Here is a 20,291-nt window from a genome sequence, read left to right as displayed (position 1 = left end):
TCTTGCAAGGCTAGAACTTCTGTGGCCATGATCAACCTGGAATCAATGAATTATTTTTGCCTCTGTTCATGATTGTGTTTATTAAGCACCACAGAAAGCTTTTTCTTGTCTGTCTCTTCCTAGAAGTTAATTGTGTTGCCTTGTGGGTTCTTTTATTACCACAAGCAGCAGCAGCTTCCACATCAGGACGGTACTTAATGTTTATTTGCTTGCTTCAGGTGGCTGTTTGCTCTCTTTGATTTTTAAAAATCCAAGTCAACAGGCAAAAGACATTAATGGGCTGTCCAATGTTGCATTAAATGGCAAGCACAATATGCCTCATTTGGTAAAATACACTAGTTCAGCAATACAATTACTAGAGTAAATACCAGTAACGATACCAACGGAAGCTTGAGTAAAGTATTGGTATAAACCCTGCAAGCTGCATGACTGGATGAGAAGAACCTGAATATAATTGTCAACTCACCACCATACCAGAAGTGGGAAAGTCTAGGAAGAGTCTAAAAACTATGATATTCATTGAACACACGTATCTCCAAGTCATTATGCAGTTATTCATTTTAAATAAAGTTTGATGTTATGGCTGGGGATAATGGGACTCATAGTCCAACACATCTCAGGGGCACCAGATTGGGGAAGGCTGGTCTAGATGAAGAATAACTTTTAAATCCCAAGAAAGCAAGGTGAGTTTAGGAAGTCCACTTAGGATGCGAAATAATCACCACAAGGTGACTTTTCCCTGTCATTCTCCTGTGGTGAAGCTTTTTTGTGAATGTATCCTCATGTGGTCAAGTGTTATATTTAACCAGGGAGGTGTCTCCATGAGCGATTTACTCCGAGCTGGCTGTGTCTGGGGTTTGTTAGGGATATATGATGTCATGGCCATCCAGCAGTCAACCCGGAGCTTATCAGGGAAAAAATGGATTTCCTGAGACTGCTTAATTCTTTTCCTTAAGTCTGATTATTTTCCTTAAGTCAGGTTCTCCCTGGTATAGTTGCTATGTGTTCCAACCCCTGCATTGACCTCGAGTATGCTAGCCCTGCCCAGGGGTGTGCCTTTCACCATGACCTCGGTCAAGGGTTGTTTCCTCTCCCTGCGTTTCCCAGCACAAACCAATTAGTGTCTAATCAGAAGTAACTCCCATTGTGCTCAATGAGGCTTGTCCCCTAAATGCCCAGATCAGAATTTACAGAGATCCCCCTCAGTTGAAATGGCACAGTTTAAAGCACAAAGTCCCTAAAGGCTCCAATTCTCCATTGTTTGGTTTATTGCCATAGGAAATAACTACTTCACACCTTCGTTATAGAGATCCGTTCAGCATTGGGTTAGAAAGGGGGCTGGTTTCTCATCCCTATGTCCCTCCCCCGAGACTTTCCCAGCACAAGCATATATGTGTCTACTTGGAAGTAACTCCTATTATGCTCAGTGAGGCTTGTTCCTGAAATGCAGGTGCATCTGGAGCTTCAGGGGAAAGGAGAAAGGGGGTGAGATCCTGGGGGGGGGGAGCCTGTCTTGTTGGTTGAATAGCCCCTGCCAGTCAGAAGACATTCACTCCAGCCCCCAACCCTACCCAGAAGTATGTTCAGTCAAGCAATTTTTACTGGTGCGGAGCACTCGCTCATGGAGCCCTGCATAAACCAAAGCGCAGCAAAGCTGATTCACATTCACATGCCATAGGAGATCTACTGTATCATAACAAACCTGATCTCTGCTACAAATGAGAAGGAGCTCTTGGGATTTGATTATTTTATTTATTTACTTAAGCCATTTTTATCCCACTCTTCAGCACAAATATCTCAGGGTGGCTAACTAATCCAAATCTTCTTCAGTTCTTTGATCCTTACAACAACCCTGTGAGGTAGGTTAGGCAGAGAGGGAGAGAGAGGGTAAGTGACTGGCCCAAGATCCCATCATCCTCCAGCGAGCTCTATGGGCTTCTTCACACGGAGCTTTTATCCTGCTAGTGAGATTGGTTACTCATGGAAGTTTGCGGCTCCTTAGATGATGTCATCAACCTCCAGGGCGTCTCCCTCACTAAATTACCTTTACTCCATTTTAAAAAGATGGTAGATAATGAGCTATCAAATTACAGTGCTTGAGTTCTGCGTGAGTTCCCTCTGAAAAGAGAAAAACTTGCAATAAGAAGAACTAGACCACAGCACCATCTAGCGGCTGTATAATGAAACATATGGAAGACTAGGATAAGGGGGAAAGGGGGAGAAAGGAAGCACATGTAAAGAGAATCTGTCCTGATCCTGCATTTCAAACTGAAGCAGAAAGCCCCGTTTTAAATACGGGATTTTAGGCTGGTGTAGAGATGCTCTGTATCAGCCTTCCGCAACATGGTGCCCTCCAGATCTGTTAAACTATAACTCCCATCATGTGGAGGGCACTTGACCACTATGGTTGGCCTAAAAACTGACAGCTCAAACAGCTCTTGCAGTCTCTTGCAAGGCACCAAAAATAGAAGTACGGAGTTACAAGCTGGTGAGATACAAACTGTGTAGATAAAGTTCTTCGATATTTATTTTTCCCTTGCCCCCACATGAAAGTGACCCGTGCTTTTCAACTAGGTTCTTCTCAACAGTATATGAGAGCAGGCATCCATGTCTCAGTGCAATGTCCTGAAGACCTTCAAACAATTCTGAAATGCCTGAACAGAAGCCGGTATCGGTCTTCCAGTTTTTCATGTCCTAATTCATAAGTATCCAGAAGTCAATCTGGTAAACACAAGACCCTTTCATGATAGGGTGGCCAGGTGTCCTGCTTTACAGAAGACACTTCTTAATTGAATTGCTATCAGAGGTCCATTGAAGAACCATAAGAAGGGAGAGCAGCCAGGGCCTTGAAGTTGCCCATCAAGAGTTAGCAGCTGTGTAGACTAAGCAGGTACACAGGTATTGTATTTCTATTTAAATTATGGTTATTATCTCTAAGTTTACATTTATACGCAAATTAGCATATGCAAATATAATGCAAATTGGTGTCCTCTTTTTTGGCGATGCCACTCCATTCATGAAGCTGCCTCCTGAAATGCTACCTCCAAATGCCTACCCGAAGCTCGGTCCTTGCTAACTGAACCTTACCTGACATACAAATAGTAATTAGTAGGATGCTCTCAGTGGCTCTCAAGGCTCCTAACAAGACACAAGGGAGGAGGTGGTCTCTCAGATTTATTGGGCCTGAGCCATTTAGGATGTTGTGTCTTGATTTGTGCTCAAAGAAAGATACGGAGCCTGTGCAGACATCTGAACACCATCATATTGTTGTGTTCTTGGAGGACTGGGACCAAAAGAAAAGGGCTTTGATTTGTTACACCTAGGTTGGCCACTTAACAAGAGGAAATATGTTACCAAAAAAGTGGGCAAAAGGGGATTTGCATAAAGTGTACATATGCATAGATGCAAATTATGAAATTACAATGGGTATTATCCAATCTTAGTCCTCCTTAGAGTAGGCCTATTACAATGAATGGGACTTCTATTAGACTACCATTGGAGCCAGTGTAGTGTAGTGGTGAGAGTGACAGACTGGGAGCTGGGAGATCCGGGTTCTAGTCCCCACTTGGCCATGGAAGCTCACTGGGTGACTTTGGGCCAGTCACAGACTCTCAGCCCAACCTACCTCACAGGGTTGTTGTTGTGAGGATAAAATGGAGAGGAGGAAGAAGATAATGTAAGCCGCCTTGGGTTCCTTGCAAGAGGAAACAAGGCGGGATATAAATGCAATAAATAAATAAATAAATAAATAAATAGAGCCCTATAATTTAAATGGAAATACATTACTCTCCCCAAAATAGTCTATGAGCAGGTGGTTCATGGGCCTGCTGTCCAGGTGGGGACTATTGATGGGCAACGTCAAGGCCCCTGGGCTCTCCCTTCTTCCATTAAAAATGAAATTCACAAGAAAGGTAAATAAATAAGAATACAGTCTATTGTGCCCCTTCTACTAAGGATGCCAATGCTCAGATATCAAAGGACAACACTGCCTCTCACACAATTGCCTTTTTGTGGCTCTGGGCTGACATGTTAGTTGTTTGCTCAGTTATTTTCCATTCAGAAATGATGCAGAAGTGATGAGAACTAATGCCATTGATGTAGAAAGAAAATGCTAGCTGAGGCACACCCTCTACCTGGGAAAGGTAAAGAATTCAACATTTCCACGTATGCCTTCGGTGCTCAAAATGCTCAGCCATCCGGGAGCTGCGCTGATTGAAAATATGTGCCGGGTGAGCATCAGGGAGGGGCTAATGCTCACCTGGCACACATAAAAGCAACGAAAACTGGACAGCCTGCCACAGAATATTTAGGAAGTGGCTTTTATCTTCATTCACTTAAGAACTGAAGCTGCTGGGAGCAACCATGTCTGGCAAGAGTATCCTGGGCTTCACACAACAAGCACAGGGGATGGTGCAGGATTCTGGTAAGAAATGCATAAGATGCTTTCTCTTTCAGTTTCACTTTGAAAGCCCACTGAAGAGTGGTGTTCTCAGGTCTTGTGGATACATTCAGCAGAATCAAGTTTTTCCCTGGTCTTTACCACTCCAGGCTGCAGAGGGTGGCATTGCAAATTGGAATGTACCCTCACGCCATGACTGAGCTAGACTGAACACCCCTACAAAGTGAATAAGGTTTCTATATTCAGGAAGGGTTTTCTGTTTCTTAATACGCGAGAGAACACTGAAGTACATGATTCCCCCATGTGCAGTCTGAAGTGGAGCAGTCCAGGAAGAGCATAGCCACTTGATTCTATTGAATGTATAGCTCGGCTCTTGGCCAACATAGATCCAACTCTGGCATTTCTCCACTGACTATATACAATCTCCAGCACGATCCTGAGCATGGCAATTGGTGTTGTTTACTAAGGATGCTTCCAGACAACACTTTTATTGTGCAATCACCCTGCTCCATTCATAGAACTTTATGGGGGGCATCCAGACATCATTGTCTTCCATTGGTTATTCTCCCATGTTTCTTCTTGTTTCTTCTATACCCCTCCACCCCAACCTGAAAAAACTGTTAAGGAAGAAAAGACTGAATAGCTGCTCAATGATTTTTGATTGGTAGTACTAGGACCCCTCTGTCTGGAAGCACCCTGTGTGTTTATTGCATTGTCTTTCCTCTGGGGAGCTCAGAGCAACATGTCTGGCACAGGTAACGCATAGCAGGGCCCTCCAGAAGTTGTTGGGCAGCAAATCCTATCATCCCTCAGCATTGGCTAGGGCTGATGGGAGTTGCAATCCAACATCATCTGGACAGCCATGCATTCCCCATCCCTGATGTATAAGTTTTTCTCCCATTTTATCCTCATGACAACTCTGTGAGAAAAGGCAGACTGAGAGCTCTCTGGCCACCCAGAGAGCTTCAAGAATTTGAACTCAAATTTCCCCACACCAAGTCTGACATTATCCAAGACACCACACTGAATTCACGATCATAAGATGTAGTGATGGACCATAGTTAAGATGGCTTAGAAAAGGGTAGTAGAACCATTCATTGAGAATAGGCCTATGAATGGCTAAAAGTCATGATGTCTATATGGAACCTTGATGTTCAGCAGCAGTGTGGCACTGAATACAAGTGTTTGAGGGCTATTGCTCTCATGTCTTGCTTGTGGGCTTCCTAGAGGCTGCTAATTGACTGCTGTGGGAAGCAGGATGCTGGATTAGATGTACCTTTGGCCTGATCCATCAGGGTTCTCCTTATGTTCTTACAGTTAGAGAAACAACTTTACTGCCAAACCAAGCCAATGTCCACTCTGCATTGCCTTGGACTGGGATGGCCATGAAATATACATGATATGAACATGGCATTTCTATGGCCTATGAAAGCCTTCCCCAACCTTGTGTCCTCCAGATGTGTTGGACTACAACTCCCAGCATGACCCACAATTGGAGGGCACCAGGTTGAAGAGGTCTGGCCTATGATGTGTAGATACGGCCATCACTCACACATAGCCACCACACCTTTCCATTTCCCGAACCAATAGATCAGGTCCCTGTTGACTGTTATGGAGAGCAAGGACTGCCATTTGGTCTGAGGTCGAGAAACACAGGGATGGAATGCTCCAGGAATGTGCCAGCCCTACCTTTAGACAAAGTGTGGAAGTGATGTCAGGCAGCAGATGCTCCAGGCATTCCTCCTGAGCCCCCACAACATGGATAGGATCAGGCTGCATAAGTAATTCTTCATGGGTAAATGCACCAAAAGAGTGCAGGGGAAGCATGCATAAGCCCATAGGCTATACTGCATCTTATAGCAAATATTTATCTCTGGTCCCATCTCAGTTCTTTGGGTTTGGGGGGCCCATATCTTTGGACTTATGGGAAGAGGGGGCAGGTGGCATAGTAGTGTGGATTTCGATTGCTCTGTCCACTGATCTAAAATAGAATGTTGTCCACGGGGGAGGGTGCCATAAGCTGCACTGCCCCAGGCAGCAAAATGTCTTGGGCTGGCCCTGTTTCAGATGCCCTAACTGTGTGACATGGCAGGCAGCACGTCTCAGTGTTACTGTGCTTCTGATGTGGAGTGAACGAGTCATTTCTGAAGCTTGCTCAGGCGCGGTGGTGAGATTTTTCTGTTGTTGTTGTTCAGTCGTTCAGTCGTGTCCGACTCTTCGTGACCCCATGGACCATAGCACGCCAGGCCTTCCTGTCCTGCGCTCTCTCCCGGAGTGTGTTCAAGTTCATATTCATTGCATCAGTGATGCTATCTAGCCATCTCATCCTCTGTCGTCCCCTTCTCCTTTTGCCTTCAGTCTTTCCCAGCATCAGGGTCTTTTCCAGAGAGTTTTCTTTTCGCATTAGGTGGCCAAAATATTTCAGCTTCAGCTTCAGTATCTGTCCTTCCAATGAGCACTCAGGGTTGATTTTTCTACACATAAGTTAAACAGTGTTTTGTGCTCACCCCATTGCTTGTGAAGTCAGTGCTTTGTCCACCCCCCCCAACTACTTTGCTTTTGTTTTTTAAACACACCCACCCATTCCCATCCATGTCCTTAAATGCCACTAATTTGCCAAGTCACAAACACTCACCCAGGTGCTGTGATAAGGGAGATCTGATATGTACGGACTCAACATAGACTCAAAGAACATCTGGTTATTGTCTGCTGACATGTGGCTGATATGTTATCCTTTTTAAAACATATGATTTCTCCATGTACTTTAGAATGCAGGCCTGCACACAGCCTGTGACCCACAAACACTGATCACACATGACCCTTCATCAGCTGTGAAGGGGTGGCCACTAATGCCTCACCAAAAAGAGGACAAGAGAGGACACCAATTTGCATGATATTTGCAAATGCTAATTTAGATGCATAAAGGCAAATGTAGAGGTAATTATAATTTAAATAGAAATACAATACAGCTCACCATAGTGATGAAGATTCACTGGGTGACCTGTGTACCTGCTCAGTCTGCTGTCCAGGTAGGACAGGTAACTTGATAGGCAACGTCGAGGCCCTTCAAGGCTCTCTTTCGTCATGGGTCTTTGACTAGCCCATCAATAGTGTGGGGGTAGAGAACCTGTGGCCCTTCAGATGTTGTTGGACTTCAACTCCAGTCAGCCCCATCCAGCATGGCCAATGGTTAGGGATGATGGGATTTGTAGGGAAACCTGTGGCCCTCCCACAGGGGTGGTTTTGCCACCCCTGAAACAGAGGATGCTTTCAAACAGAGGACTGCCCTCTGACAACTCTTCAAATAGAGGGCTGTCCTCTATAAAGTAGGACACCCACTCACCCTGGATGATGGTGTGCCAGGGATTTAATAAGTTTCCTGGCTTTGCTGCCTGGATGCATGGAACTGCAAAACTAGGTTTATTCTAATGTTGATGTTGTCATTTGCTGTCCTTCTGACTTCTCTTACACCTACCCTGACTAACAAATCTTGTTTTTACTGATTGCAGCAAACAGCCTGGGAAAGGCCACACAGGAAGTGGTGAACCAAGCTGCAGATGCAGGTCAGAAAGGTATGGGAGAAACAAGACTGTGGGCATGTCACTGCCTCAGGCCTGCAAACTGAACAAGTCCTGATATTCGTATTCAGCTCACAGTTGCGGCTTCAGGCACAATGGCCACCCGTTAAAAACCAAATGATCTGACACAGCCTTGCCCAGCCATGTATTGGACTACAACCCCCATCATCCCCAGGAGCTTTGGGAGAGGGCCCGTTGAGAGCAGAGAAGAAGTGGGGGGTGGGTTGTCAACCTGATGGGCAGCTGTTGTGCATCTTATCATCCTGAGAATGTGGGCGGTGCATTTGCTACTGCACAGATAGCCATGTCTCATTTCACAAAATAAAATGTGCACTCACATAAAATGTGCAGTCATTTAAAACAGAACTTGCATTTATTTATACCAGTGATTCCCCCTGAACTGTGCACTGAGACACACTCGGATTCTGTGAGAGGGCCTAAAGGATGCCTTGAGAAACTGAACTATCACATTGGATGCATCCAGGCCTGGCTCCAGGTTTTGGGGGGCCTTGGGAAAACTGCCTTTGTTGGGCCACCCCACCAGTGCTGTGGGGGGCCCAGCTCATGCCTGACTGGAGGACCAGCTGCCTGCCTGCTCCAACCGTGCAGGAAGCATCAAGGAGAACTCCAAACCCGCACTACACGTGTGGCATCATTATAATGGAGGCACCAACAAGGACAGGCGTGCAGGCCTGAAGCTCCACTCCTCACTGCCACCAGCCTACTTCCAGTTCCCAGCAGCAGCAGCAACACTGCTCCAGCAGTACTGGCCACACTGAGCAGATCTGCAGTATGTTGCCTGCTGGCACCAGGCGTAGATGCATCCACCATTCTGCATGCATTGGAGAGGAGAGGTTCTGCAGCAGTGATGCCCGCCCCCCACCCCAGTCTCTGCCAATATCATCCCAAGAGAGGGAGTACCGGGGAATTGCAGAAGCCTTGTCATTGCCCAGAAAGCACAGTTCCATCCCTGAACCATGATGGACTGGGGAAAGGGTGGGGGTAGGATGCCAGGAGCCAAATTCAGTGGGCTCTCCTGGAGTTGCAAGCTGCAGCTGTTCTGGGAGCTGTTGGGGGTGGGAATGGTTGATCATAACCTTCCTTGCTTTTTACAGCTGTGGATCAGGTCTGTAAGCTGGCTCAAGATGGCGTTGATAAAGCAGCTGGACAAGCAGCAAATGCCGCATGTGACCTGGAGAAAAAAATTGGACTTAAGAAATGACAAGAACGATCAGGCATCGCTAGATCCACACTTTCCTAGTCAGTTCTCTCCTAATTGCTCTCTTTGCAGAAAACAGGGAAGACGTTCTTTTTTCCCCATTGCCATTTGGACTATTTGCATTCCACAAAGGAAAGGAAAGATTTGGATGACAGAATTGTCATTACAAAACTGTGTACGGAGGCATTGTTGTTTGAACAGATAGTTTTGTTTCATGGAACTGTCTGAAGACTGATTTTTTAAAACTCTGTTAATGCAGTGGGAATGCTGTCCAAGTGCGACTATTTCAAAATAGCAGAGTTTGTTAAGAAGTGTGCAGGATGGCAGTGCAAAACTGCACTGTTAGCTCTTCTCCAGCCAAACAGAATCAGCCCCAATGGATAATCCACAGCAATCCGCGAAGTGCATAATGATTATTGCAGAAATATCCTGTGCTATCTTAGCTTGCATGTCTTTACTTTTGTTAATTTGAGTATTACAAAATAAAATATGCATGACAATCTGAATGATAATTACTATTATTACTGAACTCTACTCTGCATTTTTCACAAGAGTTGACAGTAGCTTGTAAGTATTGTATCAATGGTGCTGTTATGAATGAATGACTGTCTGAACCACCCTAGCCTCCACTTAAGTATTTTAACCTCTTCCCCTGTAGACTCAGTAGTGTGAAAGAGGTGAAAAGTGGAGGCTAGGGTGGCTGAGACAGCTATTCATTCACAGTCTAGGGGCACACTGAGAAGTAGTGTCATGTGAAAGCTAAGAGCATGAGCTAGGAAGTCCCCCGAGTTAAACCCCAGTTCAGCCATGAACTTAACAAATGGCCTGAGGGTTAAACTAAGCATGACACAGGAGATCAGTGATCATATCTACAGTAAGGGCCAGAAATATTGGAACAAGGATAACTGTTTTGGCAGTTGGCTTCTGCACACCACCACATTAAAGTTGAAAGGAAACACACCCAGATGGGAGCGAAGTCAGGACTTTCAGCTGTCATTCAAGGGGTTTGACCAAAGTGGGGCACTAACCACTCAGGCAGTACAGCCAGTGGCATACACACACCCCAGAATGGTGTGAGATTGGACAGAGCTGTAAAGCTAAGGACACAGAGTTTGCAAGGGATGTATAAGGGGGTGAGGAGCCAACTGGATTTGAGGAAAGGTCTGAGTGACAGAGAGATTTTTCAGTGGGGCTTTGGTCAGAAGTAAAAGGACTGAGGTGTGAAGATCAGAGAGACACATGCACTGAAATAGAAAATGTGCTCAGCATCATTTATTCCAAGTGTAAAATCTGAGATATTTGGGGACAGGATTATGTTTGTTTAATTTCTAGCCTGCCTTTCCAACCCCCTCCCGCAAATGGCTCTCAAGGCAGATTTTTAAAAAGCACAAATGGCCCTGCTTAGAATAGATGCCAAAATGTGGAGTGTGTGCTGTATAGAGGAGGCATCTAAAAAGTATTTAAGGATATTCCCCCCACCCTCCGTATCACATGCTTCTCTTCATAGCCAACAGCTGAGGGAAACACACATATGTATCTGTCTCCGTGACCACCACCATCATCATTATTTATTATTATTTATTACATTTATATACCGCCCCACAGCCGAAGCTCTCTGGGCGGTTTACAAAAGTTAAAACGTTGAAATACAGTATACAAAGTTTAAAAACCATTTACACAAACAACATATAACTAAAAACAACTTTAAACTAAAACATTTTTTCAAAACTCCAACAATAAACACAGCTTAAAACACAGTTTAAAACATAGCTTAAAAACAGTATACAAAAGTCTGCAAAAGGAACAAGAATTCTAAAAGGGGAAGGCCTGCCAGAATAATAGAGTCTTTAATGCCTGCTTAAAAACCTTCAAAGAGGTTAGTAAGCCAACAGGTCATTCCACAACTGCGGGGCGGCAAAGGAAAAGGTCCTTTTGCGTGTGGCTGCCAATTTCACATTAGGCAGCCACAGCAGACAGCCCTCAGAGGACCCTAGGTGGTAGACTGGGATGTAGGGGAGAAGGCACTCCCTGAGGTACCTTGGACCTAGACCATGTAAGGCTTTAAAGGTAAGAACCAGCACCTTATATTTTGCTCGGAAACAAATTGGCAGCCAATGTAAAGATTTTAAAACCGGTGTAATATGGTCTCCACGGGATGTCCCAGAGACCAACCTGGTTGCCATATTTTGTACCAGTTGAAGTTTCCCAACTAAATATACAGGCAGCCTCAAATATAGTGCATACAGAAAACAAGCCTAGAGGTTACCAGCGTGTGCACCTGCATTACCAGTGTGCACCAGCGTTACCACATCCACGTGTTCCAGGAATGGGTGTAGCTGGAGTATCAGCCAAAGTCCTTCAAGGGGAGTTCATCCCCACCCAGAACTGGTTGATTCATACCTGAATTAGGACCCTTCACAATGAGCACTTCTGTCTTGCCTGGATTCAACTTCAGCTTGTTCTCCCGCATCCAGCCCATTACCAACTTCAGGCAGTCATTCAGAGGAGTCATTGGATACGGATGTTAAGGAGAAATAGACTTGGGGGTCATCTCAGCCCTAAACCTCCTGATGATCTCTCCCAGAGGTTTCATGTAGATATTGAACAGCATCGGGGATAGAATGTGGTGACATGCCCAGTGTAGAGTGGCCATGTGTCTACTTTACAGGGGACAATCCTCTATTTGAAGGCTTCCTCTGTTTGAAGGGCTGTGCAGTCCAAGTCTGGTTTAAAGATAAAGAACCATAAGGAGGGAGACAGCAGAGGCCTTGAACTGTTAGGATCTGGACAGCAGACTGAAGAGGCACACAGGCCACCTAGAGATGTATTGTATTTCCATTTAAATGACAGAAATTATTTTGAAATTTGCATCTCTACATATAAATTAGCCTATGTAAATTTGATGCAGGCCTCTTTTATCCTCTTTCTTTGGTGATACATTTCCTCTTTTTTGGTGTTGCGTAAGTGGCCACCCCAACCCAGCATGTTTCATGAACAAATCACCACAGATTAAACACCACTGACAAGAGTTTTCATATCACTTCCCCATCCCAATCACAATCATAATGAGTGTTGTTTTATTTTATAATTTGTTTTCTCCGTTGACCAGTTAGCCAATAATAATAATAATAATTCACCCAATGACATAAAAAATAAAACAGATTAAAAGTAAATATTCCAGTGGAAGAATCAATAAAGCTGCAAACACAACTATTAAAAAAAGCTAAACTAAATAGTCATTTGTTGCAGTTTCCTCTTTCAGCCACGGTGTGGAGTAGAAGTCTAAGAATATCTTGTTCTAGGGGTTTTTTTTGCTATGTTTTCTTTCTGAGGCAGGAAAAGAAGCCACGCATGCTGAAGTTAAACATAAAGGTTGCAGTCCTGTGCACACCTAAGTGCATAGGCCAACCAAATCATACACCCTGCAAAGAGATTGCTGGCCAGTGCTATAGCCACCGTTGCTCCCCCTTACGGATATGCCCTTTCTTCTGTGTTGGTTGGTACCTGGGTAGCCAGATAGTGCCCCTCAGGGGGGCAGTTGCTGATTCTGAAGGGCCAGTCCTGAAGGGTTTGACTAGCCACAAGTAACATTGTTAGTTATTATGTGAGAAGGCTCTGAAGATGGTGACATGCTGCTGAATTATATGCTGTGCCCTGGCATTTCTCATATTTGGAATCAGAACTGAAGAATGCGTCCAAATGCTCAGTGCCATGAGAAAGTGGAGATGGTCATATTTTGAGAGAGCATATCACACAGAGCGGTAGTCTACTCCTCTCTGTCTCCCAAACAACAACCCCAGAGTTGCAGAATACATATTTCAAGCCCTATACCGATGTTCAGGCTCTCCTCTGTGGATTCAGTAAATGTGCATATGATGGTATGTCTGCAGTATGTGTATGCTTGTATGCACGTAGGCACATTGCAAATGTGCTCATGAACTTGTGTACAGCAGGGATGGAAATTGCTCCCCTCATATCTCCTACTATTCAAGAGAAGTGTGCCAAATCTTTCTTCCTCCTCTCTGTCTCTGTCTGTCCTAGATATGCAGTATTTGAAATATTGCTTATTCTGTTCTAGTAACACTGCTTCTGATTGGCTCCAAGAAACTTCACAAGACCTTACGAGGTCTGGACATCCCATATAGAGCATCTGTACACCAGCCTAAAATCCCACATTTAAAAGGGGGCTTTCTGCTTCTGTTTTAAATGCAGGATCACAACGGACTCCCTTTACATGTGCTTCCTTTCCCCCCTCCTTCTCCCCCTTATCTGAGTCTTCCATATGTTCCATTGATCTAGCTCCTCTTCTTGCGGCTTTTCCTTTTTCACGGCCGGAACTCAAGAGGAACACAAATGGGGTAATTTGATACCTCATTATTTCCGGTCTATTTAAAGATGGAATAAAGGTCATTTAGTGCTGGAGACACCCTGGAGGTTCACAACATCATCTAAAGGCCCCACAAACATCCGTGAGTGAGCAATCTCAACAGCAGGATAAAAGCTCCGTGTGAAGAAGCCCATAGATATGAGAAGATACATTTGCATACATATCGTCAAGCATGATCTACAATTTAGCCTCACTTTTTCCTCCTTTACTAAGGGGTTTTCAGCCTGGGCCAGGTCTCCCTGGAAGCCCAAGCATCACTAAAGTGTACCCCAGCTTTCTTGGAGCTCCGATTAGTGTTTTCTGCCTAAAGTAGATGTCAGCAACTGGGATTTCCTGGGCCGAATCTGTCTGCCCCCCGCCCAAGAGAAAAGAAGGGTATAGATGAGCAGCACCTGTGACAATGAAACATGGCAGCAGGCCATTGCAAGGGCCAAATGGTTTCCATCCATTGCTATGTACTTCCTTGTCAAAATAACCCCCTGGCTAAACTCCTTCTCAAGTTCTCAGCCTTCTTTTCAATTTGTCCTGCCCATCTTTCTCTTTAGACCAGGTTCTGCCCACATTCCCCAATGCCTTTAAAAGAAGCTGTAGAATACAGCTCCCCACTCCAAATCTGAGAAGGAAGAGAGATGACTTGTTGTGTTGATTCTTCAGGACTTGCAGGGCATTTTCTATATAAATACATTGCAAGCTTTTTAATGTGCCATGCAAGCATTTTAATGTGCTTCTTTGATTTCTGTTTCTCATGCCACGGGTGTTCTCATTTTATGCCAGATTCACTCCAGTCCAGCTTTTCCCAACCTGCTGCCCTCCAGATGTTTTGGACTTCAACTCCCATCAGCCCCAGCCAGCCTAGCCAATGGTCAGGAATGTTGGGAGTTGTAGTTCAAAGCATGCAGAGGGCACCAGGTTGGGGAAGGCTGTTCTAGCCAGTAGGATACAACTCACTCTGGACTCTATCTGTTGCCTCAGAACTTTGCCCTGGTGCTTTTACCCTCTGGGGCCTGTCCAGGGAACTACAGTTTGTCCAAACAGGCAGTTTTGATTGATAGAGTTTCAACACAAACTGAAAATGTAGCGTGAAACCCCCCAGAACCATCCTTTGCTAGCTGGCCATGTCCAGTCATGGAGGGAGAGTCTAGCACCAACAGAAATATCCTTTCTGGGGCTGATTGCAGCTTCACGGGTGGAGACCATTTTCATCAGCCTCGTGGATGGGGAGTATTAACCTCCTCCCCATTCACTGTGATTCCGATCCTGCTCACTCCTCGCCACAGTAGTTTGAAAATATATATATATATATATATATATATATTCATTCATTCAATTATCAAAAACCTGCCAGTTTAAAAGACCAGAGGTAAAGCTATGTCTGCGAACCGAGAACTACCGGAAGTACAAGCTGGGTTTCGAAGAGGCAGAAGAACTAGAGATCAAATCGCCAACATTCACTGCATCATGGAGAAAGCAAGAGAATTCCAGAAAAACGTCTATTTCTGCTTCATTGACTACGCTAAAGCCTTTGATTGTGTGGATCACAACAAACTGTGGAAAATTCTTAAAGTGATGGGAGTACCAGACCACCTTACCTGTCTCCTGAGAAACCTGTACGAGGGTCAAGAAGCAACAGTAAGAACCAGAGATGGAACAACCGATTGGTTCAAAATTGGGAAAGGAGTACGACAAGGCTGTATATTGTCACCCTGCTTATTTAACTTATATGCAGAGTACATCATGAGAAATGCCGGGTTGGATGAATCAGAGGTCGGAATTAAGATTGCTGGGAGAATTATCAACAACCTCCGATATGCAGACGATACCACCCTAATGGCAGAAAGCGAAGAGGATCTAAAGAGCCTCTTGTTGAGGGTGAAAGAGGAGAGTGCAAAAGCTGGTTTGAAACTCAACATTAAAAAAACGAAGATCATGGCATCTGGCCCCATCACTTTCTGGCATATAGAAGGGGAAGAAATGGAAGCAGTGACAGATTTTACTTTCTTGGGCTCCAAGATCACCGCAGACGGTGACTGTAGCCATGAAATTAAAAGACGCTTGCTCCTTGGGAGGAAAGCTATGGCCAACCTAGACAGCATAGTAAGAAGCAGAGACATCACCTTGCCGACAAAGGTCCATCTAATCAAAGCTATGGTTTTCCCAGTAGTAATGTATGGCTGTGAGAGCTGGACTATAAGGAAGGCTGAGCGCCGAAGAATTGATGCTTTCGAACTGTGGTGCTGGAGAAGACTCTTACGAGTCCCCTGGACTGCAAGGAGGTCAAATCAGTCCATCCTAAAGGAAATCAACCCTGAGTGCTCATTGGAAGGATAGATAATGAAGCTGAAGCTCCAATATTTTGGCCACCTAATGCGAAGAGAAAACTCTCTGGAAAAGACCCTGATGCTGGGAAAGACTGAAGGCAAAAGGAGAAGGGGACGGCAGAGGATGAGATGGCTAGATAGCATCACGGATGCAATGAATATGAACTTGAGCACGCTCCGGGAGAGAGCGCAGGACAGGAAGGCCTGGCGTGCTATGGTCCATGGGGTCACGAAGAGTCGGACACGACTGAACGACTGAACAACAACAACAAAAAGCTATGTCATGTTGGTTCAAGCTCCACAAAGCCAGGAAACTGGAAGCTAAGGCTGATGCCTTAAGTGACGTCCCCTGTGATCAGTGATGATGTTGTGCAATGCCACAAATGGTGCTTGCTTACAACGTACCCTCCATGTACCCACATTTTTCCTGGGTCGTTCAGGCCCAAATCCAGATGGAGAGGATGGAGTTCCTGGGATCAGCAAAGATGCCCCATGTTATCCTGGGCCTGTATTGCCCTAGGAAGCATCTGAGCCTTACTGTATTGCTACAGGAATCCTCCTGTGAGTTGACTCATGCCTTTATTGTGTGAATTGACCCATGCCTTTACTGGGAGGGGGGACCAGGAAAAGAGGAGGCCTTGTGCAAGGCCTCCTAGCTTTCCTGCCGTGCCCCCAGACAGTCCAATCTGCTGCTCCAATCACCACTTCAGCATTGTCATGAGCAACGCTGAAGTGGCAACTGGACTCCCTCGGGGAAGGGTGGGGTGGCTGGAAAAGGAGGAGGCCTTGCACAAAGCCCTCCTACCTTCCCTGGTAGCTGGAACAGATCACCAGTTCAGTGCTGCCCTGAGCAGAGTTGAAGCAGCGATCCTTGAGGCCTTGGTGGTGGTGCTGGGGAGGCCAGGGAAGTGAAGGGGCTGCTTGGGGTGAAGGAGGTGGTAGCAGCAGTGCCTGGACTTAACTGAGGATGTGACTGGCAGGGTGAGGAAACATCTCTCTCTCTGTTCAATGCGGCAGTTTCTTCTCTCTCCCCCCAAAAGGTTCTAATCAGCTGTGAGGCGGTGTGCAGCTGTGACACCTTCTGCGGTTGTGCATCGTTATGAGAGTCCCGTAGACTACCACTATATGCTGTAAACCTTATTTAAAAAAAAATTAAACTCAATTTTAAAAAAAGAAATGGCATCCCACAAACTACAATAAAAGAGGAATAGGACACCATCAATGTTTAAAATGAGTAGGCGATAATTTCTTCAGAAACAGTGCACAAATAAAGTCGCCAGTCAGTTTTTCAATGTTCATTTTGACTGAGGTCCCCCCCCGCTTTACTCTTTAAACTGCTCTTTCTCCCTCAAACTTTCACCAATCTTCCTGATATTTTTCAGATATGTAAAACCAACACTTCTTTCTGGCACAGGTAAATTTCAGAAATATTGCTGAAATCATTCCAATTTTATGAAGGTTATAATGACCCACCCACCCCCATTACCATTATATATTGTAGAACATGCTTTTTCCTTACTAGCCTTAACAAAGGACACACTATCATGTGTCCTTTAATAACAAAGGACATGTTATCGTGTGTCCTTTAATATATTTAAAGAGCACATTTTAATTGCTTACACACAGCTCGTGTCATGTGTAACTTGGCCCTGAGCAATTGGTACAGCGAGTCCAGATTCTGGCAAACTAAAACTACAGTAAAACATGGAAGCACGTATCTTGGAGGAGGCTTACAAATGTTATAAGGCTTCATGTCCCACTTCCACTTGACAGCACCTTAACCCACACTAATTTCCTCCTGCGGTGGTGGCCATCTCTACTTCCCCTTTTCCTTTGATTTCACAGAATCAATCTGGGCCAGTCCTTGTCTGCTTTTGTATAGAAAGAGAGACTTTGGCAGCTGGCGTGGTCCTTTCATTACAGTGGCAAGCACACCAGGATCAGAGAAGCTACCCCTGCCAAAATTCTTTCTAACTTCAAAAGTCACAAATCAAATCTGGCAACAATGCCTAATTTTCTAGTGCTGCTGCAGCACTGTTATGACTGGTTCTTGCCTGCTTACCATTTTTTACCTGTTACTGCTGCTGTCTCCCTCTCTTCCTCCTCCTCCTCCAGGTGCAAATGTTCAATAAATGCACCATTTTCATACATCTAGCACCACTGACTTCATACATCTAGTAGGACATGAGGCTAGGGAGGCCACGTGTCCTACTTTACAGAGGAAAGCCCTCTATTTGAAGATGTCCTCTATTGGAAGGGCTGTCCAGTCCAAGTCTGGTTTAAAAAATAAAGAACCAGAAGAAGGGAGAGCCCATCAACAGTCAACACCTAGACAGGAGGTTGAGCAGGCAGGCAGGCAGGCAGGCACAGAGGTCATCTGGTCACAACCTTCCCTGCTATGGTGAGATGTATTATATTTCTGTTTAAATTATAAAATTGCATTTATACATACACATTACCATTTACAAATGTTATGCAAATCAGTGTCCTCTTTTGGGGTGATGTGTAATTGGCCCCCCAGTCATCCCATACCTAAAGCCTGATGGAGGCTTACAATACCCAAGTGTGTGTGTGCGTTTTTCCTTCTTTTTCTTTAAATGCATGTTTGCTGTGCCAGGCTGCAGACTGGGCCGGTTTTAACCACTCTGGGTAGGTATGAAAGTATCTGTACAGTTGTTTACTTTCAGATCTCAGAATTGTCACAGAGGCCTCCCGTTTAATGACGTACATTCAGTAAACATTGGGCAAGACGGCAACTTGCTGGTAGGCGGCTGATTATATTCATTCCAGATGTTTTCCAAGCAATTGTATGCTGTGGTCTGAAGCATGCTTTTTTTCTTTGTTAGAAGTTTCATTGCAAGCAGTAGAGAGCTAGAACTGCAACAAATTCTTCTTCCAAAATCTACCAACAATCCTATGCACACAGTTGCCAGGGAGTAAGCCCAGTTGAACTCAGTGGGACATACCTCTGAGTAGACATAGCGGGGTTGTGCTGTCAATGTATGTTACATTTTGAAAATGTGGAAAACAGGGAATCTCCCCCCTCCCTATTTTATTTTATTTAAAACATGTATTTCATCTCAGGGTGGTAACTGGCAGGATGCCACCTTAGAAATCAAGCAACTCAAAAACAGTGAGAGGCCATCCTGTCCAGCAACCTGCTATGACTCTGAAAGGAATGATCTCTTGCCCAAGGGAATGGCATGTTGTCTGTCTGGCTAGTACACATACCTCACGTAACTTAAAGGTGCACTTTGGACACTCACGGTAAGCACCACTAAAGAATGAGGGAACTGCATTCAGAGAGCAAAACACCTACCTTTCTATGGGTATTTAGACGACTGTTATGTATCTTTTTTATGTTCTTGAGATTACTAGCTAGTCCAAAAGCCTCTACTGAAGATGTGATTAAAACAATGGACAACATTTCTAAAAATATAACATGTTTTTAGGACCCACCTTTAGCCCCATTGTGAAGCATAAGGCCTGCTTGAATAATTTTTGCCATGTATTTCTGCATTTCTCTCCCACTCTTTTTCCTTCTCTCTCTCTCCCCTTCCATTTTTTCCCTCCTCCTCCTCTTTAAAAAAAGAAACAAAAAGGGATTATTTACATTTGAAAACAAGAAAGAAAGAAAGAAAGAAAGAAAGAAAGAAAGAAAGAAAGAAGGAAAGAAAGAAAGAAGGTAGGTGTTGGCACTTCTAGAACAATCCATCTTAGACTGAGGTGTGACTCTAGTCTATTCAAAAATAAGGGCAGGTTGGTATGATCACAGAGGGAAAAGAAGCCATGGTGGCTTCTTTTCCTTCCCCATGTGTGCGGTTGTGATCTGCCTAATCAGCATAATTACTTTCGCTGGGCATGGGTTGTTGTGACATCCAAACCTTGTGAGGGTGGGTCACTGGGGTGGTTTACAAACCACCCTGAAACCCTAGAACAAGCCATGGGTTCCAGGATGCTTTGTAAACTGCCCCAGCCACCCACCCTCACCAGGTTCAGACCTCATGACAATCTGTGCCAGGTGAGGGTAATTATGCTAATTAGGTAGCTCGTGACTGGCACTCGTGAGGAGGGAAAATAAGCCACCATGACTTCTTTTCCCTCTGTGATCGTGCAAACCCAGTCTAAGGCTTCTATGTTGAAACCATCTGCTTGCCTTAACCTGAGCCATTAAAGACCAATCTGGTCTAGGATGGCCATTTAGGCATCACCACTAAAAGCAGACAAAAGCGGGCACAGTTTTGCATAATATTTGCTATGCCAATTTATATGTATAGATGACAATTTAGAAATAATTACTATAATTTAAATAGAAATACTGTACAATACATCTGACCATAGCAGGGAAGATTGTGACCAGCTGACTTGTGTGCTTGCCTGTTTGATCTGC

General features: G+C 44.7%; 1 long non-coding RNA gene across 1 annotated transcript; it reads left to right on the top strand.

Moving 5' to 3' along the window:
- The first annotated feature begins 4,262 nt into the window (after window positions 1-4,262).
- On the top strand, window positions 4,263-9,700 carry LOC146350634 (uncharacterized). Its single transcript, XR_014788866.1, has 3 exons — window positions 4,263-4,423; window positions 7,909-7,971; window positions 9,093-9,700. It is a non-coding gene; the product is annotated as an uncharacterized LOC146350634 (long non-coding RNA).
- Window positions 9,701-20,291: the final 10,591 nt, after the last annotated feature.

Source organism: Heloderma suspectum, chromosome 3 (genome assembly GCF_057233095.1).
Source record: "Heloderma suspectum isolate Gila_16-S chromosome 3, 16-S_ref, whole genome shotgun sequence".
Taxonomy (NCBI): Eukaryota; Metazoa; Chordata; class Lepidosauria; order Squamata; family Helodermatidae; genus Heloderma; species Heloderma suspectum.
The sequence above is the reverse complement of the archived record's forward strand: the minus strand, read 5'-3'. Positions and strand labels throughout refer to the sequence as shown.